This window comes from Balaenoptera musculus, chromosome 8 (genome assembly GCF_009873245.2).
Source record: "Balaenoptera musculus isolate JJ_BM4_2016_0621 chromosome 8, mBalMus1.pri.v3, whole genome shotgun sequence".
NCBI lineage: Eukaryota > Metazoa > Chordata > Mammalia > Artiodactyla > Balaenopteridae > Balaenoptera > Balaenoptera musculus.
This window is the reverse complement of record NC_045792.1, coordinates 50,689,325-50,711,781: the sequence shown is the minus strand read 5'-3', so window position 1 is coordinate 50,711,781 and position 22,457 is coordinate 50,689,325.

The window sequence follows — 22,457 nt, the reverse complement described above, 5'->3', positions numbered from 1 at the left end:
TTTATCTATTTTATTTATTTAGCTTTGGCTGTGTTGGGTCTTCATTGCTGTGCATGGGCTTTCTCTAGTTGCGGCGAGCAGGGGTTACTCTTCATTGCGGAGCACAGGCTCTTGGCCTGTGGGTTTCCATAGTTATGGCATGCAGGCTTTGTGCCTCCAGGGAAGTCCCTTTGGGTTTGTTTTTGTAGGTCCTTTCTTTTCTTGTGTTTCCCACTTAGGGAAGTTCCTTTAGCATTTGTTGTAGAGCTGGGTTGGTGGTGCTGAATTCTCTTAGCTTCTTCTTGTCTGTAAAGCTTTTGATTTTTCTGTCGAATCTGAATGAGATCCTTGCTGGGTAGAGTAATGTTGGTTGTAGGTTCTTCCCTTTCATCACTTTAAATATATTGTGCCACTGCCTTCTGGCCAGTAGAGTTTCTCTTGAGAAATCAGCTGTTAACCTTATGGGAATTCCCTTGTATGTTATTTGTCATTTATCCCTTGTTGCTTTTAATCATTTTTCTTTGTCTTCAATTTTTGTCAGTTTGATTACTATGTGTCTTGGCATGTTTCTCCTTGGTTTTATCCTGCCTGGGACTCTCTGTGCTTCCTGGACTTGGGTGGCTATTTCCATTCCCATGTTAGGGAATTTTTTGACTATAATCTCTTCACATATTTTCTCTGGTCCTTTCTCTCTCTCTTCTCCTTCTGGGACCCCTATAATGCAAATGTTGGTGTGTTTAATGTTGTCTCAGAGGTCTCTTAGGCTGTCTTCATTTCTTTTCATCCTTTTTTCTTTACTCTGTTCCAGGGCAGTGATTTCCACCGTTCTGTCTTCCAGGTCACTTATCTGTTATTTTGCCTCAGTTATTCTGCTATTGATTCCTTCTCGTGTATTTTTCATTTCAGTTATTGTATTGTTCATCTTTGTTTTTTTGTTCTTTGATTCTTCTAGGCCTTTTTTAAACAGTTCTTGCATCTTATCAATCTTTGCCTCCATTCTTTTTCCGAGGTCCTGGATCATCTTCACTATCATTATTCTGAATTCTTTTTCTGGAAGCTTGCCTATCTCCACTTCATTTAGTTGATTTTCTGGGGTTTTATCTTGTTCCTTCATCTGGTACATAGTCCTCTGCCTTTTCATTTTGTCTATCTTTCTGTGAATGTAGTTTTCTTTCCACAGGTTGCAGGATTGTAGTTCTTGCTTTTGCTGTTTGACTTCTCCTGGATGAGGCTATCTAAGAGGCTTGTGCAAGCTTCCTGATGGGAGGGACTGGTGATGGGTAGAGCTGGGTGTTGCTCTGGTGGGCAGAGCTCAGTAAAAGTTTAAACTGCTTGTCTGCTGATGGGTGGGGATGAGTTCCCTCCCTGTTGGTTGTTTGGCCTGAGGCGATCCAGCAATGGAGCTTTTTTGGTTGGGCTAATGGCGGACTCTGGGAGGGCTCACCCCAAGGAGTACTTCCCAGAACGTCTGTTGCCAGTGTGCTTGTCCCCACGCTTAGCCACAGCCGCCCCCCGCCTCTGCAGGAGACCCTCCAACACTAGCAGGTAAGTCTGGTTCAGTCTCCTGTGGGGTCACTGCTCTTTCCCCTTGGGTCCTGATGTGCACACTACTTTGTGTGTGCTCTCCAAGAGTGGAGTCTCTGTTTCCCCCCAGTCCTGTCAAAGTCCTGCAATCAAATCCCGCTAGCCTTCAAAGTCTGATTCTCTGGGAGTTCCTCCTCCTGTTGCTGGACTCTCAGGTTGGGAAGCCTGAGGTGGGGCTCAGAACCTTCCCTCCAGTGGGTGGACTTCCGTGGTATAACTGTTTTCCAGTTTGTGAGTCACCCACCCAGTGGTTATAGGATTTGATTTTATTGTATTGCATTCCTCCTACTGTCTCATTGCAGCTTCTCCTTTGTCTTTGGATGTGGGGTAACATTTTATGAGTTCCAGTGTCTTCTTGTCCATGATTGTTCAGCAGTTAGCTGTGATTCCAGTGTTCTTGCCAGAGGGATTGAGCGCACCAGTACTTTCTTCATATTATGATATCTTTTCATTTTAACCTACAAATATCCATTTCATAGTGGGCCAAGGAATGAAAAATGACTCTACTATTAAAAATGATATGCCACACTTTTCTATAATTTGAATGATTAGGTAACATTTCTAAAAATAATACTAATGCCATGTTAACATGAGCATATATTGAAGGGTTTTTATTTGCCCTGTGAACATGGCAAACTAATGACAATGCTGTCACACGATCTGAGTGCAACCAGGATATCTAATTATCCTTCACATAGCCATAAATAAACAGAATGCTTGGCACTGATTTTAAAACAGGTTGGATTTCCATTTTGCAGAGATGCATTCCACTTTGCAGAGATCAGCCCATCCTGAGATTAACTCTTTGTACTGAATTGCTTTCCATGAGCGGCATGTGAGATGTTCCATATGCAAGATGTATAGTTCATGACAACTCCATACTCAAAGAGACTTGGATGTCTTGTTCACTACCATATTCCCAGGAGCTAGAGCAGTAGTTGGCATGTGATAAGTTGATCAATAAGCATATGTTCAGTGAATCAAGAAATAAGTACCACTTCACAGATTTCTCTACTCATAGATGTCTTTTCCCTCAAGGTGTTGTACCGTCCAACCTCAACTTAATCTCTCAGGTGATTTCTAGTCTCCACAATAATCCTTTATAAAAACTTGCTCTCAGAGTTTTAATTCACAATGAGAAAGAAAGGTGTAATAACACCTTTAATTTATCTCATGTATTTGAAGATCTAATAATCATTTAAAAATTTTTTTTAATAATTATTTTTTAATTTTTTAATGAAGTATACTTGATTTACAATGTTTCGGGCATACAGCAAAGTGGTTCAGTTGTATGTATATATCTATACCTATTCTTTTTCAGATTCTTTTCCGTTATAGGTTATTACAAGATATTGAATATAGTTCCCTGTCCTATCCAGTAGGACCTTTTTGTTATCTATTTTATGTATAGTAGTTTGTATCTGCTAATCCTAAACTCCCAATTTATCTCTCCCCATTTTTCCTCTTTGGTAACCATAAGGTTGTTTTCTATGCCTGTGAGTCTATTTCTGTTTTATAAATAAGTACATTTATATCATTTTTTCAGATTCCACATGTAAGTGATATCATATGGTATTTGTCTTTGTCTGACTTACTTCACTTAGTATGATGATCTCTAGGTCTAATAATCATTTCTTGACTCTTCCCTGGGGCCCACAGAGCAGGCAGGCTAAGCCAAGCCAGGCTCAACTTTGGGGTTCCCAGTGCCCAATGGCTGAGAATGAGGTGAGGCAGCAGTAAGAGGTCTTCCTAGTTAAGGCAAATAGCTGATACCAAGCCTCTGAAATCCAGCAAGGAGCTCTGGCCCCCACCCAGACTTCCCCAGACAGGACCAGAAGGCTCCTAGTTCTAGTCTGTACTGGCAGGCAGCTATTACCCCAGGTTCTTCTCCTGTCCTAGGTCTGTCTCCTGTCCTTTCCTGGGGCATATAAGCTAAAATGGATAGAACTTGGAGCTGACCAGGAGACCATAAAGGGCATGGCTATTTCTCAGACCTGAAGACTGGGGTGCTTCTTGCCAGAATGTTTAAGACACTTGAATAATTGCTGTTTGCATTTACAGCATGGTCAGACCATGTCACTACATTTCTATGCAAGGGGAGGGTAAAGCAGAGTGGTGGTCATGGCTCTCAGCTAACCTATTCAAAGATATTTTCCAGTTGATTTATCTATTTTCATATTTATGAAGGAGTCTTAATACCATGAGTGCACAGATAAATGAGAACATGTATTATTTCATCAGTCCTTGTTCTCTACATACAATTCCTCTTTTCTTGTTTGTACAATCTGTTCTAGTAAAACTAAACTTGTTTCAGCTTCTAGCATATGTTATATTCACTCTCATTTCTAGGTCTGTGTGTACCCTTAGACATCTCTGCTTCTCTTCTGTCCTCTACCTTTAAAAGGAAGTCTTCCCTGATAGCCCTCAAACAGGTTAGGTGTTTCTCCCTGTACACTGAAGTACTTATTGCACTTTCCTTTAAGTGTTTGGAGTTTTCTTTCTATGTCTCTTCCTAGTGTCCCTAGACTTTAAGTTCCATGAAGAAATTGACGATGTGTGTCTGTTTCCAAGTTCCCAGAATAAATCAATGAAACTATCCACTTAGAGGATCCACGTATGTTGAATTTAGAGTATTGAAAACAAAAATCAAATTAGTATTTCAGTTTTACAGGTAAGGAAACCATAGCTCACAGAGATATAATAATGTCCTCAAGATCTCAAAGCCAAATGATGGCAGAACTAGAATAACCACTCCGAGTTCATTACTGCCCACATAGTGCTCATCTTTCACACCACATTTCTCCTTTCCCAATACAGCTCTACTTTCAGAAGGGCCAAGGACTTAGATCAAATGTTACAGCTCTAATGGTGGCAAAAGTTTAAGCACCAGTTAAAAAGTAGAAGCCACAGATCTTTCCCTAGAGCTTACGATTTAAGAAATTTGCCAGAATTTCTTATGTATATCTGATCTTGAATTTATTCTATGCATAGACTTAAAAGTACCTTAAGAACCTACTTAAGATAATTACACTTGAGAACTTACTATGTGCCCTTCCCCCTTCTACAAACTTCACATACATTAACTTACATGATTATCACACAACCCAGTAGAAATATTTTACTATTCTCATTTTACAGATGAGAAAACTGAGATTAAGTTGAGCAATTTAACCAAGTACATTCATCTAGTAAATGGAGGAGGGTAGTAGAAACCCAAGTTTGTATTTAATGAAGTACATGATTTCATATATTTTGTATTGTTTTTGTTTTTCATTTATGCCAAAAAAATAGCATCCCTTGTTGTTCAGCTATATAACAGTTCTCATTTTTAAGAGCTGAGCTTCGTTTACTCCTTTAACACTTTAAATAATCAGGAACAGAAGGGAAACTAGGAAAACTCTTCTTTTTTGTTATTTCCAAATATTAGTGGGTGTGCTTATGTTGCTGGGGCAGGGCAGTTGCAAATACTGCATTTATTTTAAAATTTTTAATCAGCAACTGATTTGTGTTGTCATTTAAGTTTCAATCCAGACTTCTCTGTGAAAGAGTGTTGTCCTCCTGATTTAGGCTGCCAAAGTCCACACAGTTTGGCCAACTAACAGGATTCTTTATTTAATTTTGTCTTGTGGCCTATTATATGAAAACAAGTGACCTTTATACCTTGTAACCCTGAACTCGGACATCCTTTAATGTATTCCCTTCACTGCCTTGTATATAGGCAGGAAAGGCAAAATGTCTTCATACAAAGTTAAATTCCCCTCAGTCCGGATGTCAGCAGAAGCCCCTAAATTTTTTGAAGAGTAAATCAATGTTCTCTAAAGCTTTGAGGCACAGTAAATCCTCCATAGAGTCATAACTAAGTCTTCGCCCATGTCTACAAACAGAAAATGTTGCCAATCCCCATAGCATATCTCTGTTGTTCTTTAAGAGTTAACAGTGTCCTACACTAGTGGTTTCAAAATATTGTTACGCCTTCATGCAACTTCTTGGATGTTACCAAACTGCTTCTCAAGGATACCAATCTACTATTCAAGCAGAGCACACAGCATGCATAGCATGGTCAACTACCGTCACACACCCCTAAATGTCACCCTTGCTTTAACTTTTTAATTTTTGTACCTATTCAGTATCTGCAAAATTATGATATCCCCTGTGCCAGGCACTTGACAGGAAACTTCATTTGAGCTCCATGAGAAACAGACTCTGAGATGAGAATTCATGTGCAGGAAACTTATAAGTGATCAGTACCTGTGGGCAAGCAAAGAAAGTAGGATAGAGCTGAAAAAGGAGTTGAATTGTGATGCAGTTGTACTAAAGGCTTCCTTCCATTACATGGGGAATTCTGGAATGGGAATAGTCCTTCAGAGTTGTCCCACCTTGAGGCAAATGAATGCATTTTAACTGACTCATTGGCCAGTCAGTAGTGTAAGCTCTTCCCTGGGAATGGGCGTGAGCTGAGCAAAGCAACCTTCTTTAGCTGAAGGCAATTTCCAGAGAGGGATTCAGTTGAAAGCCATCAGCTGCCACCATTTCCAGCACTTGGGGGGGATGAGTGCCTTTATCAGGATGGGAGGAAATGGGCAGTCTGCCACAGCACCCACCAGAGCAAGTGCCTAATATTTATGGTACAAATGAATAAATGTAGATAAGTTCAGTTCATGCCTTCAGAGTCATTTTGGGGGACTGCTGCCTTATGTCATATGCAAAAAACAAACCAACCCCTGAATTTTAGCCCTAAAAAATCAAACATACTTTAAGTCATCACCAGAAAATGATTTATAATTTTACAAATCCTTCTAAAATATGTTGTCCAAACAACTATCGTACATCCACCCAAAGCTAAAATCCAAGACGTTGAAAGAAAGAACAATAAAATCTTTGTGAAAAATTGGGGCAAGATATACATCACTTTAAGACCAAAAGAAATATGCTACAGATACTGGCAAATTTTTTCTAGACTCATGGCAATCAAACTGCCTCCTTGCCTGGCACCTTATTAACCATCTGAAAATTCCCTCCCCGCCATTCCTGTGGTTGTTCTCCCAGCTCTACTCTATCACTTCTAGATGGGACTAGATCACCACCTTCTAGCGGGCCTCCCTGTTTCTTATATAGGGGTTCACTCCCCACCTTCAAGCAATTTTTCTCATTATAGGTTCATTTGAGCTACGATTGAAATCAAAATTTATTACTCCCCTACTTAAACACCATATTACTTTCCTAAAATCCTTTACATGGCAATCAAAACTTGAGACAGTTCCTTTCTGCTTGTCTAACTTTTTCTCCCCTACATGTTCCATACATGCAACCACATTCATATACTACACTCTATCCTGAATGTGTTCATTTATTTAACATTTATATATTGTTACATACATATATTGTGGGGTTAGGGACACAGGGAATAGTATAATAAATATGATGCAGAAATGTACAAAGAGGGGTCCAGGGCAGGCAAACCTTTTCTTCTGCCTGGCATGCCCTTTCTCTCTAAATCAGGTAAACATTTATACATTCGTCAGAAAACCACCTAAGATATAGTATACTCTATAAGTCTTCTTTTTTAAAAATCTCATCTGTCATCCACCCAGCCAAGATAAGTGATTTCTCTTTTTCTCTTTCTTTTCTTGGGTCATTGCATTCCAGGTCTGTATGTCTCTATACTATACTACAGATTTAAATTTTTTTTTAATTTAAAATGTTTTTTATATATCACAAATATAAATAATGCATTGTATCTATGGATATATGTGGGTGTATACATACACTTATATGAATGTATATGTGGTGTGTGTATATATATATATATATATATATATATATATAGTATATATTCTGAAGCATTATGATAAATAGCTGTGAACCCACAACCATACTTAAGAACTACATCTACCTATGTGCTTCATTCCTGGACTATTTTTTCATTTTATCCCAGAAGTATCACTAGCCTGAAATTGTGTTTATAGTCATCTTCATTTTGTTACTGTAATAAGTATATGTGCTTTTATTCTTTAGCAATATACCATTTGTTTGCATGAATTTTTATATTTGAACATGTACCATAACATATGATGTGTAATTATTTAGTAGTGAAAATGAGTAAACTCTACACACAACACCATGTATGAATTTTAGCAACATATTGTTGAATGAAAAAGCAAGCAGTAACAGACTACATATAGGATGGGGTTCATTGCAATCTATTTTAATTATTTTTACATGTGTATCTTCCCACTGGACTACTAGTTCTTTGAGGATAAATCCATATGAAATTCATCTTTGTAATGTCCATCTTTCCCCAGCACCTAGCATGGTGCTCAACACATCAGATGCAATCAATACATATTTGTTAAATTGAGTTGGACACATCAATTCATGTCCATTCTGACTTCTGATCATCGCTTGGATTCTGGGCTATCTGACATCTCCTGTTTTTATTTGACTCCTGATTTCAGTCTCCTTCCAAACCTGATATTGTTCCACATAATACACTTTGACATACCATCTCTACATCTTTCTCTATGTGTGACTTTAGACTGGTCCTATTTATAGTTTTGCTACTCCAGTGATAGGACCAGCAGATAGAAGGAATCTCTGACCAATCTGTCCTTTGAAGTATAGTACCCTTATCTGTTTGTCCTGCTTAATAGTGTAGGATGTGCAAAACTAGTATCACAGATACAGTTCCGAAGAATCACAACAACTCAACATCAATGACCCTTCATTCCCAGTGTATCAATCCTCTTAACAACAGAAATGGCAATGCAATTTTCCTTGGAAACTCCTTGGTATTACCACCCATCCAGAGTTTTCATAGGTTCCTAGAATAGCCCTATGACATTGAAAGGGAATGTGAAATTTCTTACCCCAACAGACCACCAAGGGTGAGAATTGTTTCTATAGCACCACCATCATACCTAATCTCTCAGTTTCAACTTGCATGTTTCCAAGGACACAGAGCTCATGGTGTCAAAGGTGGTCCTTCCATTATTGAATGATTCCAACTGGCCAAAATTCTCCCTTCCATTCAAGCAAAATATAACTGTCCTGAATTTTCCATTGCTATGTTGATTTTTTTTTTTTTTTATTCTCCAGAAGGTAATGCAGTAGAAAGAAAACAGTGAAGACTTCGAAGCTAGACTTTTGTTTAAATCCCTGCTCCATGAGTGACCTTAGCCAACCCTCTTGGAATCCCACAGCCTCAGTTTTCTCATCTATAAATGAAGGTAAAACAGCCACCCGAGAACATGCCTTAAAATATACTGGGTCTTGGGCTTCCCTGGTGGCGCAGTGGTTGAGAATCTGCCTGCCAATGCAGGGGACACGGGTTCGAGCCCTGGTCTGAGAAGATCCCACATGCCGCGGAGCAACTGGGCCCGTGAGCCACAATTACTGAGCCTGCACGTCTGGAGCCTGTGCTCCGCAAGAAGAGAGGCTGCGATAGTGAGAGGCCCGCGCACCGCGATGAAGAGAGGCCCCTGCTTGCCGCAACTAGTAAAAGCCCTCGCACAGAAACGAAGACCCAACACAGCCATAAATAAATAAATAAATAAATAAAATTAAAAAAAATATATATATATATATACTGGGTCCTCAATGAATGTCAGTCTTTAATACAAATCACACACTTTCAAAAACAATAATGTCAAACTATAGTCACATATACGGTCACTCGTGCTCTAGTCACTTTTCTGTACTACCACCGTCTCCTTCTCACTCACTTTACCTAATGACTAATACTGTTAAATGAGGTCACTCCAGTCACAACATTTCTGTACCTCCACCATGGCCAGAAGCCTCCTCTACCAAGAAATCCAGGAAAGGAAAGTAGGAGGAAACTATGCAATGATGCATGAAGGCACGGGACTGTGCAGTAGAAGACAGCATTAAAATACAGAATGTGCCACTTAATAGCTGTGTGTCCTAAGGCTAGTCATTTCACTCCCTCAACCTCTCTTTATCTGTAATAATGAAGATAAAAATACCTGCATTTTGTGTCTATTCTGAGGGTTAAATGAGAAAAATCTATAAAACATTTCTTAGAAGTCTCCTAGCAACGTAGTAGAGGCTCAGGAAATTGTAGTTATTATTATTATTTAGTCCACTGACACTATATTCTCATCTGCTTAGAATATAAATAACTTAACATTTATTCTTATTATTCAAATTAATTATTCAAGCTCCTGTAGGCTTAGAGGACCACTCCCACCTTAAGTTATCTAAGAAAATAGGGGCTTTATGAATTCCAGTGGGGCCAGTCCTATTTCCAACACATTGCAGAAGGATATCTGGAGAACAAGAATCATTTGTTATCGGGCTGCCATTTTTTTGCCACAAGGGATATTGTTTCTGCCACTTCGTGGTGTAAACCTCATGAAGTAAAATATGCCCTCACTGTTTGAGTAGGTCTCTTCCCAACACTGAGAAGATGTGGAAGTAACTGCTCAGGATGTTGTCAGAGAGAAAATAATGCTACTCCCCTCAAGAATATGGCCAACTGGGGCTATCTTTTGTCACCACATGCCTGGTCACAAGATCAGCTCCCACATAAATCATGTGACCTCCCTCTGAGAGTCTCCACAAAATGGAGACTGTTGAATTATATGATCTCTGGGGTCTTTTTTCATATTTATCACTTGTTGATTTTGCATATAAAACACTACAGAATATTCAAGTTTATATGCAAAAAAAGCTATTAGGTCACACAGCTGACGTACCAGCAATTCCAGAATTCAGCTTCTCCATGGTCATGATTGTGCCAATCACAATTAACATTGATTGTTACAAACCTGATATTACTTCCATTGTAAAGTTGTTTATAACATAGTATTTTTTTTCTGGCTTTTGGGAATTTTGCCTCCCTGATAGATGAGGAACTGCTAAAAACAATGATCTTGTCTTATTCAATTTTGTTTACTCAGAAACCAGGATAGTTTTTGATCCCCTGTTTCTTCAACCATAAAATGGGAATAGTAATAATAAAAATAATCATAATAATATAAGGCCTTCCTCACAGGATGGTTGTAATTAGCAAATGAGATAAAATATTAAAAAGTGTTAGATATATCACAGATAAGTTATTACTTACATCCTAGGTATGCTAAATTATACATTTGTTGAAGGGATCTCCCTTTTAATATTTTAAACTATAATCTCCTGCAGGCCAAAGATTAGATTTTTATCTCCTCAGCCTCTGGTTTCTGAGGTACTACAAAGCTAACTGCTACTTAGTAAACTATATGAATAGATAATGACTAAATATGGATATTAAAATCATATTAATCTAGTTTCAGTTTAACTTTTGATATCGGTAAAAGGTTGGGAAAAATCAATATTTTAGCTATGGATTCAAAACAACTAAGTAATTAAAAAATGTCATTGAAATAATGTATAAATGTGGCTATCAATTTAGAATATGAACAAAAATAATGATTCCTTTTATGTATATGTATGTGTTTATACTTATTGAGTATAAAGTAGTAGCATGGCTCTACTCGTAGGAGGTATTGGTATCTACATTTCACAAACAACCAAGTGAGAATTTGAGAGGTTAAGGACCTCGCCCAGGTTCACACAGCAAATTAGTGACCTAGTTTGGATGTAGCAATCCAGCATCCAAAATCCAGGTTTGAATGTAGCAATTACGGATTAATCAAACCATAATTTTCTCTAATATCAAAGATGAATTCTTGGGCTTCCCTGGTGGTGCAGTGGTTGAGAATCTGCCTGCCAATGCAGGGGACATGGGTTCGAGCCCTGGTCTGGGAAGATCCCACATGCCACGGAGCAACTGGGCCCGTGAGCCACAATTACTGAGCCTGCGCATCTGGAGCCTGTGCTCCGCAACAAGAGAGGCCGCGAAGGTGAGAGGCCCGCGCACCGCGATGAAGAGTGGTCCCCACTTGCCGCAACTAGAGAAAGCCCTAGCACAGAAACGAAGACTCAACACAGTCATAAATAAATAAATAAATAAATAAATAAAAGACTGTGAATTTCTTTAAAAAAAAAAAAAAAAAGATGAATTCTTTTTCATCCTTAATCTCCAACTTGTTTTTTATTCAATCTATACATTTAACTGCCAAAATTTTCAGGTTTTGTTTTATGAATTTAGGAGCTGTGCTTTATTTATGTTTTTATTTTCATTGTCCCTGGTATCCATGGGACATTTAATATTTTTAAGTGTCTTTTTCTCTTTTTCAATAAATGAAGGAATACAGTGTGTGCTCTTTATGTACTCCTTGGCTATGATCCTTGTCCTTTTTCTCTACCATGGTCCTCATGTTGCATTACTCCACACATTTTGCCTCCTATGCCATCATTCCTATAATATAGTCCTGCTAAGTCCTGCACTTATTCTTCCAGATTTCACTGGATGATTGGAAAATCCTTTTGTTGACTCTAATCCCCAAAAGACTCTTTTCACTATTAATCAAGCTCCTCCTAAAATCCCATGTGCTCTATCCCTCTCTCTACCTGGCTACATCCCAAAGCCCAGATAAGTCCTGACTCTTCCATAAATTCTCCTCAGATTTGGAGCCAGTGGTCATCTCTCTTCCACATCTACACTCTCACAAATATAGACCTGATAACTTGTGACTCTTAGCACTTTTTATATCTGCATCTATATCTGTATCCACATTTATATCCCATGACATCTTGGGCCAGATAATTCTATAATTCTCTGTTGGGGGACTGACTTCCCTGTGCCTTAGTGGATGTTTAACAACATCCTTGGCTTTTATTCAGTAGATCCCAGTAGCACACCCCCAGTTGTGACAACCAAAAATAGCTCTAGAAATTGCCAGATGTTCCCTGGAGAAACAAATGTCCCTCTCTCCCCCATTGGGAACCTCTGATTTAAGTCTTTATCCATATCCATATTCATATCTACATTTAAGCTGAGGAGGAGCATTGGTAAATTTATCTTCATCTATGTTAGGCACTAGGCCAATAGCATATGCTATCTGTTTTAATTTTTATAATGATCCTGAGTGGTACAATTAGCACCAATTTAGACATTCAAAAAGTACAGCTCAGAGAGATAAATAACTCACCACAGAATACATTGCAGTATGTGAATTCTACCTGACAATGTAGGAAGGGCAGGATTCCTGCTCTTTTCACCTTACCTTTCTACCTCCTACAGGGCCCATCATGTTATAGGTGTGTCATAATAATAATAAATTGGTGAAGCAAAATGAAAATTCTTACACTTATCATATGAGTGCTACACTCTCCCTGGGCTTCACATTTTCTGAACTTGCATTACCTATGAATCGTCTACCTATTCCTTAACCCTGCTATATTTATATTAAGTATGTAAATGGGATATAATAGTATTACTTAAGTGCGAGACTTAACACAATTGCGTTAATCTTTCTGCCTGTCTTCAAGTTTTGACATCACAGTATAATGAAAAACACATGAGCTTTCAGAATCAAAAAGATGTTAAATTTAAATTCTGACTCCATACCTAACTGGTTATGTGGCATTTACTTCAAAAATGAAACATTTCTGTGGTTGGTACAAAGAATATAGAGATGAAAACTCCAATCCTGACTATCTAGAGACTTATCCTCTAGTAAAGGGTAACAAAACTTGAAAAGAAATTAATTCAAATGCAGAGATAGAACGTTAAAAGCATGTGCAAAGTACAGAAATGGCACAGAGGAGGGAAGGGTTAGCCCTCTCAGGTAAGGGCAGGGGAAACTTCCAGGAGAGTCAGTGCTCATAGTGTGTGATAAGGGATTGACAAGAGGCAAAAGACAAGCATCTTCAACCTTCTGAGTGTCAATTTCACGATTTGTAAAATAAGGATAATTACATCTGCCTAATAAGGTTGTTATGAATACTAAGTGAGGTAGGACTATGTTTATCATAGACTTGGACAGGCGGTAGACACATGATAAATATTGCCTCTTTTTCCATTTCCTTTAAAGGGCAAATGCTGTGTCATTAGTCATATTTTATGGGTTACTTATTTTAAGGATATAGGGAATAAGAAGATGAAGAATTTTCATAGATTACAAAATTGGTTGACTTCCTTCCTTCCTCAGATACTCAAAGAAAGCCTTCAGATTCTTTGTACATTAAAAATTTCCCAAGGAAGATGAGAAAGTTCTACATTCCATTTCAAAATGCTGTACAGATATTTGTATCAGAAAAAAAGGCATCTTCCTCACAAGGCTTTCTATGACCTTTTTCCTTTCCCCTTAAAAAAAAAAAGAAAAAAAGAAAAAGGCAAAACTATACAACCTGAACACTCTACTGGGTTTGCTTTCTGTTCCACTCAGTGACAGCAAATACAAGAACAGAATAGAAAATCCTGAAAAGTAAAATCAAATCCCAAGTGATATACACATCTCCCTGAGCCTCTGTGGAGGATTCTAAGGATTGACTCTTCTGTTATTCAAACTGCTTCACCCACTGCCCTCTGAGAGGTCCAGACTCAAACCATATTCGGTATCTTTATCCCCAAATGTCCCTTGTCATCAAGATAAGTCTTTATTTCTCTTTGTAAAGTGACAGCAGAGATCCGGGAGGATGAAGAATCTTTCCCTACTGAGCTTCAAATAACTCACTTATAAAGCACTTCCATATTCTCACTGTGGCCATGAGGTTGTGAAGTCTCATTATCTCTGACCTTGGTCTTTCTCAGCTCCCATGACCCATAAGGAAAAAGGTCAGTGGCTGACATTCTTTCATTCAACCAACATTTACTGAGTACTGACAGGTGCCAGGTATGAAGCTGGGCTGTAGGGATTTATCAAGGATTTATTCACTCCATAAATATCAAGCTGAATATAATCTATTCATTTTAATAGTCTTATTCTCTTCTTTTTGGGAAGTGGTCAATAAAGTGAAAACAGATTTAGGAAACTTTATATTACACTGAGCATCTTTACCACCCCAAATCTTAAGGAGTCTCTGGACTTCATAATATGGAATTGAGACCAAATTTCTAATGTAGCTCCAGCCTGGATATGCAGAACTATCTTGAGCTAAAGTTCAGTATCAGATAATTTCTATCATTAGTGAGGATCTGTCTACAGCTTATTGTATTTAGCTTAGGTTAAAAAAGCAGAAAATAGTCACTTGAGGTGTGAATGCGCCTTATATTTCATGATTTGTGGAGATTGTTTGCAATTGACCTTGAAAATTACACTCTTCACATGTCAAGAGGAATTTATTTTTCAAGGGTGTTCAATGGCTCATGTTAGATTTGATCTGAATACACACAAGCACAAAGTTACACACTTTTACATCCGTATTTTCCTCTTCTCATAGCACTGAATCAGTAGCAAGTACAGTATGGAAACTGAGGGAAGTTCACTGGATTAGTTGGCTACAGAGGGTCCAGCTATTCAATTTGGTAGACTGAGAAGAGTTGAGGAATAAACTTTAGTTTGACTTGAGATATTGACATCTAAGGCATCAGATGTAAGGTGTCAGATGATGGCAGTTGGGGGCATCTGAGATTTGGCCAAACCATACGATCAGAAGATCCTGAGATTATATCTGGAAAGCGGCAAGTGGTACCCAGCCTCCAGGGAAGGGGTTGGCAGGACCAAGGTGAGGGTTCCAGGCCCATCGCAGGCCAGTGTCTTTAGTACCAGGGCCTTTCCCAGTGGGGACTGGAGGCAGAACCTGAGACTATTACAGCAGCCTGTAGGCTGTAAGAACTGTCACCTGGGTAGTGAACAGATAACCGCCATGTTCTAGGGCTCCAAAAATGCCCAGTTTTGCTCTTAACCACGCACATGAGCATGTGGTGCGTAATCCACAGACTATATCTAGATGCCTTGTTATAGTAAGAGAGAATCCTCTCTTCTTCTACCAGGTCAGATTCTCAGAAGCCCAAGGATGTGTCAGGGCAGAAACAGTAAAATGCATGCTGCTATTGGGGCAGGATGGAGCTGGCATATATTATCTGTGTTTTATAGATGAAATAAAGGAGGCTCAGAAATGTGGAACTTTCTGAGTTTATGTAACAAGTGGTCCAGACACTATTTTGAGTTTACAAATTTACCTGTTATGTAATTTTGCCTCTCATTTTTGCATACATATGTGCATGTATTATGTAGATATACCTACTCTGGCACACAGTATACACTCCTTAAATGATGGTATAGTGAATGAATATATAGGTTTGAAAGGTAGCCATTCATTCATTCAGTAAATATTTGTTGAGTGCCAACTATATGCCTGCATTACTTTAGTCTTTGGGTCTACAACAGAAAACAAAGCAGAAAAGGTTTCTACTCTCATGGAACTTACATTCTTATGAGGGGAGGAAGTCATAATCAAGATTCAAACAGTTAAACAGGAAAATTTCAAATAATATGCATGCCCTGGAGATAATAAAATTGGATACTGTGGTAAGAATTTTGCCTCTATATCAACATAAAGGCAATTATGACTAAATCCAGATTAATAAAACATGAAGGGGGCTAGTTCTTCTTTCTAGCTATAATGATAGTTCTACCATTTATTTTCCTTTTCCTAATCACATTTTCTGGTTTGGCTGCTATATCACATTCTCTTTCTGTTGTCCTTAAAAAAAAAAATCCATATTATTTGTCTAAAACATATCCATGATGTTTCCTTTTCATCAGCAATGTATCTGAAAATTATATAATAGCTGAAATGAACAAATGGGGAAAGAGCAGCAGAGTGATATTTGCGGTTCAGGAAGAATCTTCCACTTAGAGCATCAGGTTATCCAATGCCAAGATATAGCTTTTCATAACTTGTCCTCAATAAAAAATCCTTTTCCTGCACCAAGAGAACAAGGAACAATAGTATATTCTTCTTCTAGATATATCCATAGCTTTTGACCTCGCAATACACACAGATTAGGTTCCAAAATATGTCAAAACATTAAGTTCACAGATTTTTTTATCAATCCCTTATGCACGTAGCTTAAGACCAATATGACCCAGGGATCACTAGAAGGTTACTATATGTAAAGCTGAAGAGTCTACTGCCAGCAGAAATTTGGTTGATAAAAAGGGAATCTTTTTGTAATAGTCTAATTTCTCTTCTGCTATTGAATGAAAGACCAAACTCAACTTTTAATTCTAGCATGGACACTCACATTGATAAGTCATGAATCTCACCATGTCTCAGTTTTCTTGTTTGTACATAAAGGGATGTCTAATTGCTTTGTGGTTCAAACGTACTTACATGTTCATATATACTCACATATGTAAAATATATAACACTAAGCTTGGCACATAGTACACATTCCATAAACATTTTCTTCCTCTGTAAGGAGATCTGGCATAAATTTCACACAAGTCACAAACTGAAACCATAAAGATGAAAATAAAGAATATAAAATTTGAAAGCGTGTAATTTACTGAAAGCACAAGAACCATTAATTGTCAGTGATGGTTCTCATTAAACTCAAGCATGTGTTGCTATTATAAGGATGTTTGTCATGAGCTCCTGAGAGGTCTATTAACAATAAAGTCCTATTATTCCAGATATTTCACATCCATGTAATACACCCACAATAATTAATTTGATATGGGCTAAATTCATAAATCTAGAAAACTAGAGAGACATGTACTCACCGTAGAAGGCATCTTATATTCTATTTATAATCAGAGTGAAATGCTAAAAAATGCCATTAATTATAGGGAAACCCACTATCATTTTTCTTTATCACTAGAATGGACTCTGAATTTTAAAGTAATCCATTACCATTATAAAGGCAGCATCTGAACAAACAAAGAGAAGAAGAAAGTTGCTGCCACATCTGCTGCTGTAGCCAAGGCCATCCTCCCACTGGTATTATTGTTATTGCTTGCTGCTGCCCTCCCAACTCCCCACAGCTGGCGTTGGCTGAGCCCCACTTTGTGCCAGGAACTGTGCTTGGTGCTTTACTTGCTTCATGACTTGTCTTCACAAAGTCTCTATCAGATAGTTTTCTCCTTCTATAAAGCCTCTCCCTTATAAAAGATAAAGGCTCAAAGAAGTTAAGAAACTGATCCAAGGTCACAGCTCCTCAATAGCAGAGCTAAGATTTGAACTCAGGTCTCTAACAAAAAAACTTGATCTCTTCCCAACTGACCAAGCTGCCTCTCTGTGGCAATAATAAAAGCTTTCATTTTTTATGCTTGACCCAACCTGTCAGATAGTTCTGAGCTGGAGAAAGAGAGAAAGGGGACTCTTTAACATAGAGTCTGTAGGTCAACTACTGCAAATGCCATTCAATGTCACAATTCCCTTCACAGAAGGCTTGACAAACAGCTAAATGGTCACCCAGCATTCATTAAACCCTGTATCTCTTGAAAGCAGAGATCTATCTTCTCTTATATTCCTACCACCTGTCATGCACTCTGGTCTATAGAGTCAGTGTTTATTGAATGACCGTTTATCACATGCCTGGAGAGCACGCAAGTTTGAGATACAGAAGGACAGTAATTCAACAGGTGAGAGTTCACATTTATGGTGTTGGAGATCAACCATGGGTAAAGGTAGCATCCAGAAGAAATCATGTATTGCTTCCCAACCTGAGACTGGAACTGCTAGAACAGCACTTGTATCACATAAATAAAAGCTATGTTGATAGTTAATATTTATTGAGAACTAGCTATGTGTCAATCACTATATGAAGAAATTGAATTCCCATAACAACTCTATGAGAGAGATACTCTTAGTAGTATCCCTTGCATGGAGAATTTATTTATTTATTTATTTATTTAAGTATTTTAAAATTTTTATTTATTTATTTTATTTTTGGCTGCGTTGGGTCTTTATTTCTGTGTGTGGGCTTTCTCTAGTTGCGATGAGCATGGGCTACTCTCGTTGCAGTGGGCAGGCTTCTCATTGCAGTGGCTTCTCTTGTTGCGGAACATGGGCTCTAGGCGCGTGGGCTTCAGTAGTTGTGGCATGCAGACTTCAGTAGTTTTGGCTCACGGGCTCTAGAGCATAGGGTCAGTAGTTGTGGCGCACTGGATTAGTTGCTCTTCAGCATGTGGGATCTTCCCGGACCAGGGCTTGAACCCGTGTCCCCTGCAATGGCAGGTGGATTCTTAACCACTGCACCACCAGGGAAGTCCCCCTAGCATGGATAATTTAAATAAGAAACATCACACAGTTAGTAACACATGGAGCCAGGACTCAACAGTGGCAGTCTGGCTGCAGAGCCTGCTTGCCATTGTTATACTACATGCCACTTGTGAATTCAAGCTAAAGTAATGGGACATCGTGGAATTGGGAGTTGTCTTATGTACTTATAGTGTGCCTATTAAATGTTTCTTACTCCATGGAAAAATTACCTATCAAGCTAAGCTGCCTGTCCCTGACCATAGGAATAAGGAAAAGCCGGAAGGCAAATACATCATCCAAGATGCTGGAGAGGCTGGATACCACAGTACTGAAATATCTGACACATGCTCTCACCTTTCATCCTCACTTGAACTAATGTTGGTGTCAGCGTGTTGTTCAAAATTTGGCTTTCAAGTCAAAAAGAGCTGAGCTCAAGTCCAGTTCTGATGCCATTTATTTATTTATTTATTTATTTATTTATTTAATTTATTTATTTAGTGTGTGTGTGTGTCCATGAATGTTTTTAAAATTTTTCTTATTGAAGTATAGGTGATATACAGTATTATATGTTACAGGTGTACAATATAGTGTTTCACAATTTTTAAAGGTTATACTCCATTTATAGTTATTATAAAATATTGGCTATATTCTCTGTGTTGTGCAATATATCCTGGTAGCTTATTTTAAAAATTTTTTCTTGTAGTTTATTTTATACAGGATAGTTTGTACCTATTAATCCCCTACCCTGATATTGCCCCTCCTTCCATCTCCCCACTGGTAACCACTGGTTTGTTCTCTATATCTGTGAGTCAGTTTCTTTTTTGTTATATTCACTAGTTTATTGTATTTCTTTAGTTTCCACATATAAGTGATACCATACAGTATTTGTCTTTCTCTGTCTGACTTATTTTACTTAGCATAACACCCTCCAAGTCTATCCATTTTGCTGCAAATGGCAGAATTTTCATTCTTTCTTATGGCCGAGTAATATTCCATTGCGTGTGTGTGTGTGTGTGTGTGTGTGTGTGTGTGTATCATAGCTTCTTTATCCATTCATCTGTTGATGGACACTTAGGTTGCTTCCATATCTTGGCTATTGTAAATAGTGCTGCTATGAACATTGAGATGAATGTACCTTTTCGAATTAGTGTTTCTATTTCTTCTGGATAGATACCCAGGAGTGGAATTGCTATGTGACCTGGGCTGGTCCATGACCTTCAAATCCCTCACGTGTAAAAGGTATGTAATTATAATGACTACCTACATCAGAGGACATTAGAAAAATTAAACAAAATAATACATGTAAATTATTAGTATAATTACCAGAATATGCTTAAATGTATATATAAATATTACCCGTCATTACTAGTCTTCTTTTTACAGATGAGAAATGAGAGGGTTTGAAACATCAATCAGATACTCAGTTAAGTGTGTGGAATGAAAGAACACGTGAATGAATGAATAAATGATCGAAGAGAAAGCCACAGGTGTTAATGAAGAAAGCTTTCCTCTGTCTTATCTCCAAGTGGCGGCAGCAAAAAAAGGAACTCCTATCCTTTTAGTAGCTTCAGAGAAATGGTCATTTTACAGATGTTACAAAGTCCCCCAGGTCCTGTGTCCAGTGCCAGCCCTAATCATTTGTATGCTCTGGGCAGGTTTGCCCTCTGCTGGACCGCCAGCCATGGCTAAGGAGTGTTGAAGTGGCAGGAATCTATTCCTCCCAACATCATGTGATATAAAAGAAAGTGAAATGAAGACAAATAATTAATCAAGGAGTCCATTTTCCATCTTTACTTTCAGGCTGATAACATTTTGCCAGGAGATAACCATGGCCATTATGACATTTTGCTCATATGACTTTACAAGTTGCAAAGGCTTTCCATGTATATGCTCTGATGTGATCCTTACAATCACCCTGTGGGTTAAGTTGCTGAGGTGTCAGACTCTCTCTTTCTTGATGTGGAAACTGAGGCTTGAAGCTTTTAGATGAACTGACTCAGATCACGTAACAATGGGCAGAGGAACCATTTCAACAAATCTTGTCTCTCGCTTAACACCTACCATGGCTTCCCAGGCTCTCCTGAGTTCACACTGAACTCTGAGCTCCTTTCCATGACCACCAGTATGAGCTTGCTCCTCATCTAACCTCACTTTAGGCCATTCTCTCCCTTGCTCATCATGCTCCCATGACATAAGCTTTCCTTCAAAGGAAATTAGCTTCTCAGCTCTTTCCTGACTCAGGCCCCACATATGGTGTGAGGACACAGAGGCAGCTGACCCACAGAATCCTGGGACAAAACACACCTGGGGTATTCAGGAGACAGTGAGGCACAGACCCCATGCAGAAATTCTCGAGAGTTCTGCTCTGGAATTCTACTGAGGCTTCTTTAGACCCCAAATGTGGGGTCATTGAGGAATACAAAAGCAGACCATTTAGGAGTAACTATGGGACAATAACATTTCATCGCAATTTTGTTTGAAAATCATGGTGCAAGGACCTAGAGAAGAAAACTAACATTATTTAGTACTTGATGTGTGATGTCTTCTTAACTTACATATGAGTTACATTAGAAGAAAATAGATTGGATGAGATAAAAAATAACTTGTCCAAAGATACACAGTTTCTAACTGCTAAGTTGGTCTTTAAATACAAGTTTATTAGGTTCAACTACATATGCTATTTCTGCTCTAAAAGGGTGACTTGTTGCTATATTACCAGGATTGCTCAGCTAGGGCTATCGTTATGTCCTTACTAAGGAAAAGATTGGTTCAAGACACAGGAAGCGTGTTAAACATGAAGGAAGAGTTAGCTGGCCCTGTGTCTGGGGAATACAACTCTGATGGTAGGAGACAGAAGAGTCTTGAGGAAATGGTTTTAGATAGCACATTACTTGTTAAATAAAATTATGGAAAAAAACAGTGCTTGAATCAAATTGTGTATTTCCACTTGCTTTAACTTATTATGCAATAACAAAAGACATTTAATAAAAGCTTTACCTATCTTCAACTCTACTATTTCAATCGTTGAAAACAAACAGTACAATTTAATTGTATCTTAAAGACTTGTCATCCAAAGGTGCTTTACAGTAGATTTTCTAGGGTATTATGCTAAGGAGATCTACTCCCTGAGATAAGTATGTGGATAAAATGTTCTGAAAACCAATGTGAAATAGACAATGCCTGGGCTTTGGAATCAAAGTTCTGGGTCAAGTCTTGTCTCATACATTTGCTGAGCAATCTTAGAACATTTAAGAATCTACTTCTTATTTTACTCATCTGTAAAATGGGTGAAATTCTAATATCTATTTTCAGGGCTACTAGTAAAATAAAAATAAATAATATATGTAAATATTTTCTATCACATGTTGAAATCCAGCATGTCTAAGCAAAGCATGCTTATTGCTGGTTTTTTATTTTGGAAGTAATTAATTCATTACCTACATTAATTCTAACTATGCTTCGTATTGCTCTGCAAGAATAGGATCACTATTGTTTATTGATAATAGTCTTTAAAAATTATAGAAAACAACATAGTAATAATTAAAAACAAAACTGTGCTCACAAAAACTGTCACCTGATCACATCAATACACTGTGATCATTCAATCCCTTTTAGTAGAAAATGGTATGGTTCAAATTGCAAAAACCTTCCATTTTATATATTTATTATAAAAAAAAAATCTCTTTTGCTTCATTCTTTTCTTTTAGAACTACCTCAAGTTCCCATTATTTTCATAATGAATTTGAAAATGTGAAACCTTTCATCATATGCTACCTGATTTTTAAGATTTTATAAAATTGCATTTCTTACTTATGCCCACATCAACTGCTTGACTG